The sequence below is a fragment of the Morus notabilis genome, unplaced genomic scaffold (assembly GCF_000414095.1).
Source record: "Morus notabilis unplaced genomic scaffold, ASM41409v2 Scaffold609, whole genome shotgun sequence".
Lineage (NCBI taxonomy): Eukaryota > Viridiplantae > Streptophyta > Magnoliopsida > Rosales > Moraceae > Morus > Morus notabilis.
In genome coordinates this window covers 339,052-347,376 of record NW_010357993.1, presented here as the reverse complement: position 1 = coordinate 347,376, position 8,325 = coordinate 339,052, and positions in this window count along the sequence as shown.

Sequence of the window (8,325 nt, the reverse complement as noted above, 5' to 3'; positions counted from 1 at the left end):
ACATAACATGTAAATAAAAAGTACAAAAGGTAAATAACATAAATGGAAACACAAATTAAACCGTTTTTTTTTTCCTTAAGCCCTAAGTAAGAGAAAATAGTAGATAACAAATAAGTAAAAAATATGAAAGGTGAAGGACATAAATGGAAACACAAATTACCGGGTTTTTCTTAAGCCTTAAGTACGAGAAATAGTAGATATTAAGTAACTAAAAAGTACAAAAGGTGAAGGGCATAAAGAGAAACACAAATTAAACCGTTTTTTTAAGCCATAAGTAAGAGAAAATAATATATAACAAATAAGTAAAAAATATAAATAGTTAAGGGTACTATAAAAAGATAAAAATTAGTTGACACGTGCTTGCTTCATCACATTTATTATATATAATAGATATTGATTTTTATTTAACTGATAAGAAAAGTAATTTAGACATTACATGTCCTAAAAATTAATTTTAAGGTATCAAAAAGATATTTTTAAAAAGATTAAAATACTGTTTTAATATTATTAAAAATACAACATACTAAGAGCATATTTCGATATAATATAAAATACCAAAATTTACATTTTTACTTATGTTTTCCATTCTAAAATTAATATATGATTTTTAAGAATTAATGCAACAAGCGATACCATTTTTTGATGAATATTCTATTTTTTTATGATTTTCTTTATTTTTCATATTTAAAAAATATAATAAAATAAAAACGACGTAAAAAAAGAATGAAATTTTACAGACACAATCCTTACATTTTTCTAGGTAGGCCAGAAAAAAATTGCCTAAAAATGACAAAAAAAAGTAAAACTTGTCAAAAAGCCCCCAGCTTGCGTGGTGGGGCGCCCAAGGACCAGCTCAGGGGCCGGGATGGGTAAAAAATTTACAGTTTTATTTATTTTTTACATTCTAAAATTAATATATGATTTTTAGCAATTAATGCAATAAGCGACACTATTTTTTTTTATGAATATTCTATTTTTTATGATTTTTTTTATTTTTCATCTTTAAAAAATAAAATAAAATAAAAACGACGTAAAAATAAAATAAAATTTTACAGACACAATCCTTACATTTTTCACCTACTGTAAAATTGTAAAAGCTACTGTTTTTACTAAGCTCTTTCTCCCTTCATAAACGATTGAGCCTCACACTTTTTTTTTTTTGGCTAATCAAACCTCTCTTTATTTTGTCCAGAGAAAGAGCTTGTTTTTTTTTTAAATTGGGTTTCACATTTTTTTAGTCTCTGGTCAGAAAAATGAGAGACGTCGGATTAAAATAGACGGTCAGAAATTAATGGAGGAGGAGTAAAAGGTGGCCTTAGTCACTTTATGATAAGCATGCGGTGTCCAGGTGTTAGTGAGGTGGGGAGTGATGCATAGATGCAGTGGGTGTCAGGAAAATTGTTGACAAATGTTGAGGGCTCAAGGAGTGTGTCAGTATGTGAAATATGATATATAATTTCAGAAGGGTAGAGTTGTAAATGTGATTTACTGGCTAACTCATCCGGTACTTTTTTAGGTGCCGGATTAAAGACCATTCCTATATATATATATATATATATATATATATATATATAATAAAATAAATTTCTGAAGGAGTAGCGACAGCCTCTGCATACCATGTATATTATTATAAAAGCCCTCCGAAATTTCTGCTTTCATATGCCTTGTGAGAGGAGATCTGTGGCTCTATTACTAATTTACTAGCTAGAGAGTTCAAAGCAATATCCGAGGGTTCAAAAGTTTTATGTTGCGAGTATTAACTTTAAAAAAAAAAAAGATTTTTGATTTTATGTGAGCAGATAACATGATAACTTTTTTTGTTTCATACGGCCTCAAATTTAAAAGTATCATGTTGTTCTTTCCTTGAACTTCCAAATTACACCCATAATGCTTTCTAAACTTTAAAAAATTTCGTTATTTGACTAAAAAGATATAATAAAAAAATGAATAAAAATCCAGATCTATAAACTCTAAGAAGTATTTGTATTAATAATTTATTATAACAACATCATAAAAAGGTAATAATTTAATCTAGAAGAGCTAAATCATGGGTTTACAATAACTGAATTCATGATATCAATTCTCATACCCACCAAATATAGAAACGACTTCATGAAATCACATGAAATTATTCTCAATACATATGATCCATAAATTAATGGCTCTATAATAAAAATAGCCATTAGCCCAAGATAAAGGGCTCGTTTGGTTCAACGGTTCAAATTGTTGATTTGGTTTGAGTTGTGGTGAATTGAATTGTGGTGAATTGAATTGTGATTCGAACTGGTGTTTGGATATATAAATAAATTGTAATTTAAATTGAGAATAAAATACGAACTGTGTTTAGATAAAGTGTTAAAAACTGTCATTAAAGTTTTGTAACAAATCTTATAAAATCTCATTATAAATGACATCTAAAAATATGCAATATGGATGAGGATTTATTCCTCTCTTAATTATGAACACATTAAAAAAAATCATCTCAATCGAAATTAAAACGAATAAGTTTTGACATTTTTAAGCTTGAAATTAAAGAGGGAAAAAACGTAGAATTATAATTGTTTTCACGGTAGAAAACAATTAGGATGATTAGAATTTAAGAAGGTGAATTCTAAAATCAAGAGTTTAAACCATTCTTAATTGTTTAAATTGTCTTTAAATTTTTCTCTCACAAACATCAATTTAAATGATGAACTACTGTTTGAATTCTAAACCACGTTGAAACAAATAGGAGTAAAGTAAAATTATTCTAAACGAGACTTTTTTTTTTTTTTTCTTGTAAACCTTTAATTTTATCGATCTTCCTTTTCTACGAATATATATGTCTAATATCTATACATGTTTTCATTCAAAGTCCGTCACCCTTTAAGGATGAATCACATCCTATTCCGAACCACAATAAGACAAAATACTAGGGTTCGGGTCAGGAGGCACACATTGTGTAATATAATTGGGTAGAATTTGCCAGCTGGGAAAACTAAGAAAAGACAAATTTCCCTTGTAGTCAAAATATGGTACATTATTCTATCAAAGATTACCACCGTGTATGCTACGATGTCGTATTATATCCGTCGCCGGAGCACGCTATAATTACCTGCAGATTTAACTGTTTGGTAAAATATCATCTATATTATTCTCAAAAACATATATTTATATATATTATCATATGTATAAATTAAAACAATATTCTATACAACTATAAAAATACTATTATTTTAAGAGAGGGAGAGACGTCAAGCAAAGACAATCAGCGCTTCTAAGCAATAATAAATATATAAACGCCAATGCTTTCTTTCTTTTTTTTTTCTTTTTTTTTTTTTTTTTGTAAAAAGGGGGGGAAAAAAAGTAAACGACGATGTTGGTATGAGTATAAAGTTCTTATTATAATATTCGCGCGATAGCCCAGGGAAGAAAAATTATATGATAAATGTAATAATGTGTTTAAAGCTGTGCACTGAAAGCAATAATAACTAATATAATTGTACCAAACGCCAACACTCTTCTAGAAGCTCCATAACGTCAGCAATTATTGGCCTAACAGGTCAGGTTAGATTAGAGACATCTTTGATTTTTTTCTTTTTTTTTTTTTTTAAGTGAGGTTTTGATTTCGTCCCCTACACTATTTGGTTCGCCTAGTACTACTGATGCTAATGATACAAGCCATTAACTATTTCTTTCTTTCTTTCTTTTTTTAAAGAGAGATAGGAAATAATAATAATAATAATAATAAAAGAAGTCTAGTTTGGCTAGCTATAGAGTTGTAAATTTAGATGATCAGGTCAACCCAAAGCTTACTATTGTTAATTCGGGTTAGCTTTGACCTCTTAGGATGAGATTTTAAGCTAAAAAATTTATTGAGTTGGGCCAAACAACCTTGTATTAAATTTTTTTGTTTAAAATACCTTATAAAATTGTAGGCAAGGTAAGCCTTAGGCTTGTGAGGCTTTAGAGTTTGATTGGACTGACCCAGTCTAAAATTTTCATTTAGGTCACTGGGCTAGGGCCAGGGCCGGGCCGAGCCGGACGGTCTGAACTTTAACCTTTTAGTTGCAATTAATTTGAGAAAATTTCAAATTTAACCATTATTTTTTTCAACTCTATTATTTATTCCATTGCACAAAAATTTGGTGCCACTATGAAAAATAACCTACAGGTTACGAGAGATAACTTACAAATTACGAAAGATAACCTGCAGGTTATGAACAGATAACATGCAAGTTATTAATGACATAAGAAGTCTAGTTTGGCTGACTATAAAACTACAAGTTTAGGTCAAGTTAACTCGAGGCTCACTATTGTTGACTCGGGCCCAGCTTAAACCTCCGAGTTGGGACGAGATTTTAAGCTCAAAAGTTTATTCGAGTTGGGCCAAACGACCACGTATTAATTTTTTTTTTAAAATACCTTATAAAACTTCAGGCAAGGCAAGCCCTAGGCTCGTGAGGCTTTAGAGTTTGATTGGACCGATCCAGTCTAAAATTTCTATTTGGGTCGTTGGGAAAGTGTCGGGTTGGGCCGGACGGCCTGAACTTTAACCTCTAGCTGGTTGCAACTATTTTGAGAAAATTTTAAGTTTAACCATTGTTTTTTCCAACTCTATTATTTATTCTACTGTACAAAATTTTAGTATCACTATAAAAAATAACCTGTAGATTACGAAAGATAACTTACAGATTGTGAAAGATAACCTGCAAGTTATGAACAGATAACATGCAAGTTATTAATGACATAAGATAAATTTAATTAGGAGACATTTTAGAATTAAAATATTATTTTACCTAATCATTTGATATACATATTCTTCAATTCAGAGTATTTTGATAGTATTATCAGTAATGTAATGTGTGAATTTTACTTATGAAACTATGGTGATCATTAACTTTTGTAAGGATCGAATATAACTTACTTTATATATATATTACACACACACACACATGGTTGATCTAGCTAAGTTTACAAATTGGAACTTAATTGATACAAGCGTATAAAGTGTGATGCGAATACGCCAGCGCCTTAAAAAGCTTGCAAGTGTGAACATATATAACAGCCGAATAATCATTCCATCCCATGACTGTTGAATGTCAATTAGTCCTAAAATTCTTGTAAACTTGAACTAATTCAAAACTAATTATTAAGTTCAATTTATGATGGTCTTAAAAAACGTCGTGTTTAGAAAATATATAAAAAGTAACCCCTATATTCAGTACTGACGAAATATATTGGAGCTTTGATTTAGTTTAACATACATACATATATATCTATATATATATATATATATATAAGCTACTTCTCTTGACTACTTAAACCAAAGAGAAGAAAATGAGTTTGTCTAAAAAAGAAGAATAAGAAAAATACGAATAAAGTAACCGAACAGTTAATTAAAGACAATTTTGGTCCTAACGTAGTTACCAGACATTTGTCTTGTAGCTCTCCCCCGTATAAATTCTCTGCCCTGTTAATGGCCAAGTCCGGTTTTCCACTTGAAATCTAACACACCATAAATGTAGTGCCAGACAATCTATCAACTGAAAGACAGAGATAATGTTTCTCTAAGGGCACAGCCCAGTGACAGCTTTCCCAGACGTTGCAAAAAGGGTAAAGACCCAATGCTCAATATATAATATATAACCCAGCATTTCAAAAGAGAGAAGTGTAAAAATAAAAATAAAAAAGATTGGCCTAAAAACGTTTTGATCATTGAATGAGCAAAGCGGGTGTAAGAACTACGGTAAGGGCAAAGCAGGGCTAGTTGCACCAAGTAGGACCCTTTTGAAAATTGGTCTCTGAAAGTTTGAACCATCCCGAGGATCTTAGATGTACATGATGTACGTACAAAACCATATAATTGCAATGCGTATAAAATGGTGAATATTAGGGCATTACCCCACGTGTTGTGGTATTATCCGTATACATTTCTGCCTCTAAAACAAGGGTATGTGGGTGCCTTTCTTTGAACCCAATTCAGAGAGCTATATGTAAATATATATATATATGTGTGTTTATAGATATATTCCTTCCCAAAAAAAAAAAGATGATATTAAATATTATAACACAGCTTGCCTCAGTAGTGATGGACAAGACTATTCAGTCAGGAGCTTATAATATAAAGAAATTACCCCACAAAGCAAGGCCAAGCCGAAGATTTATTTATATAGATAGGCCATCCCCCGTATGATCTCTCTCTCTCTCTCTCTCTCTCTCTCTCTCTCTCTCTCTCTCTCTCTCTCTCTCTCTCTCTCTCTCTCCTTCTAAATGAAGTATCACTTGGGCTGAGTAGTAAATATGAATGCCAAAGTATGTAACGACAAAAGAATCAACAAGAAATGTCACAGAAGCTACTAGGGCTTTCTCTTTCTTGCAAATCAGATTTAATCTCGTGACATTGCTCCTTTTGCACTTAATTCTGCGCTCAGAATTCTCTGACCCGCGTAGGTAGTACTGAAGCATATGCCCATGTGAGATAAAAACGACACAAATTAATTGTTCATATATTACTATTCCGATTATTAGCTTTCGAGTTTATCAATTTGGTGTCCGTACATGCAAGACTACTAGATATCTTCAATTCCTTATAAGAAAAAACACTAAAATGTTGATAGTGATGTGTAAAAACCATTTGAAATAAATGGAATACTGTTGGCTTTTTTCTCTGTCTTTTTAGGATAATCTAATTAATGTGGGGTACGGTTTTTTTTTTTTTTTTTTTTTTTTTTTTGCTGGAAAAATTAGTCTGCAAAATCTCATCGTTTTGCTTGTTGATTTTAGTAATTTGTTTTAGATTGATTAAAAGTTGGTAAAAAAAAAAATGGATCATGTCATGGAAAGAAAAGGAAGAAGAAAAGTGAGAAAAAAAAGTGTCCTGATTGAGATTGCAACTCCATTAAAAGGCAAAGAAAGTGAAAGAACATGTAAAAATGCATGTAGATCAAACATTGTTTAAAAAAAGGGGAAAACGAAAAATAAAATTAAAATGAGGGCAAGGAGAATCAAACAAGAAAACGTTCCTAGAAATTTTTAAGCACGTCATGAATAGGACAAATTAATAAATGCGGTATATGATTTTTATTGACCTGTGGGCATAATTTGAATTTCAGGAAACGAGAGTTTTGTTTGCAATTGACCGGTGGGTCTATGTATCCTATATTTTATAACAAAACAGAATACTATATGCTATACGATATACGATAATATATATATATATATATGTGTGTGTGTGTGTATGTTTGTATATACAATAGAATGGAAGAAAGGGTTGGCTACTGGTCGTTTTCACACACTGAGGTGGTGGTTACTCGGAATAAAATAAGTGCAAGCAATCACAAGAGATTATTCATTTATTTTTAATTTTTTAATTCATCCATCGATGATTGTAGCGTATGTCTTTCTATAGTTGTTGCAATCAAAAAGAAAGAAATGTTTTTATGTGGATCAAGGAGAGAGAAATAGAAACCAGAAAGTAACTCTAAAAAAAATTTCAAATGATGAGTAAATTAAAAAATTCCTAACCCAAATACCAAAAAAAAAAAAAAAAAAAAACCCCCAGAATCTTAAATCCTGAAAACAACAAACCTAGATTGATCAATGTACAAACGAGCACCTGATCAATTAACTGAAAATTGTTGTAAAAAGTTATAGGACGCCAAGGTGCACGTGGAGCTAGCCATAGCTAGATTATACATTAATGCGATTTTTTTTTGCTGGAATATGCTTGAACGATGTGGTTTAAATTAACAGACACTGCGGTTGTTTTTACCATTTAACAAATGTCCTCCAGTACATTCTTGATGATCAGTTGGGGACAAAAATAAACTAAACAAGCAACGGTTTTATGGGATATATATGTATAAAAAAAAGAGCCATGAGAAAAGGGGGAACCTAAAGAAATGTAGATTATATAAGGAACAAAAAAAAAATACAACTTTGTTTTAAGTAAATTGTCAAAGTTTTATTTTGATCTGCATGACTTTGTGGACCTATCGAGACAATATATATATATATATATATATATATATATATATATCTGCCTCTCTGTGTGCGCGCGCAAAATGAACTGCAATGATGCGCTAGTTTTTACGTCGGCGTAAAAAGAAAAAGAAAAAATAGAAAAATAACTCCTCATTGAAGAAGAAGAAGAAGAAGAAGAAGAAGAAGAAGAAGGAGAAGAAGAAGAAGAAACAAACTCTGGATTCCTGTTCCTAGTCAAGTAAAAAAGAAATGAAGCCATACTCGAAACTTGTTGCCCTTTCGCTATCTAACAGTACTCGTCATCAAGTAAAAAAGTGGATATATAGAGAACGAGAGAGAGGAACTCAAGGAAATGGAAAA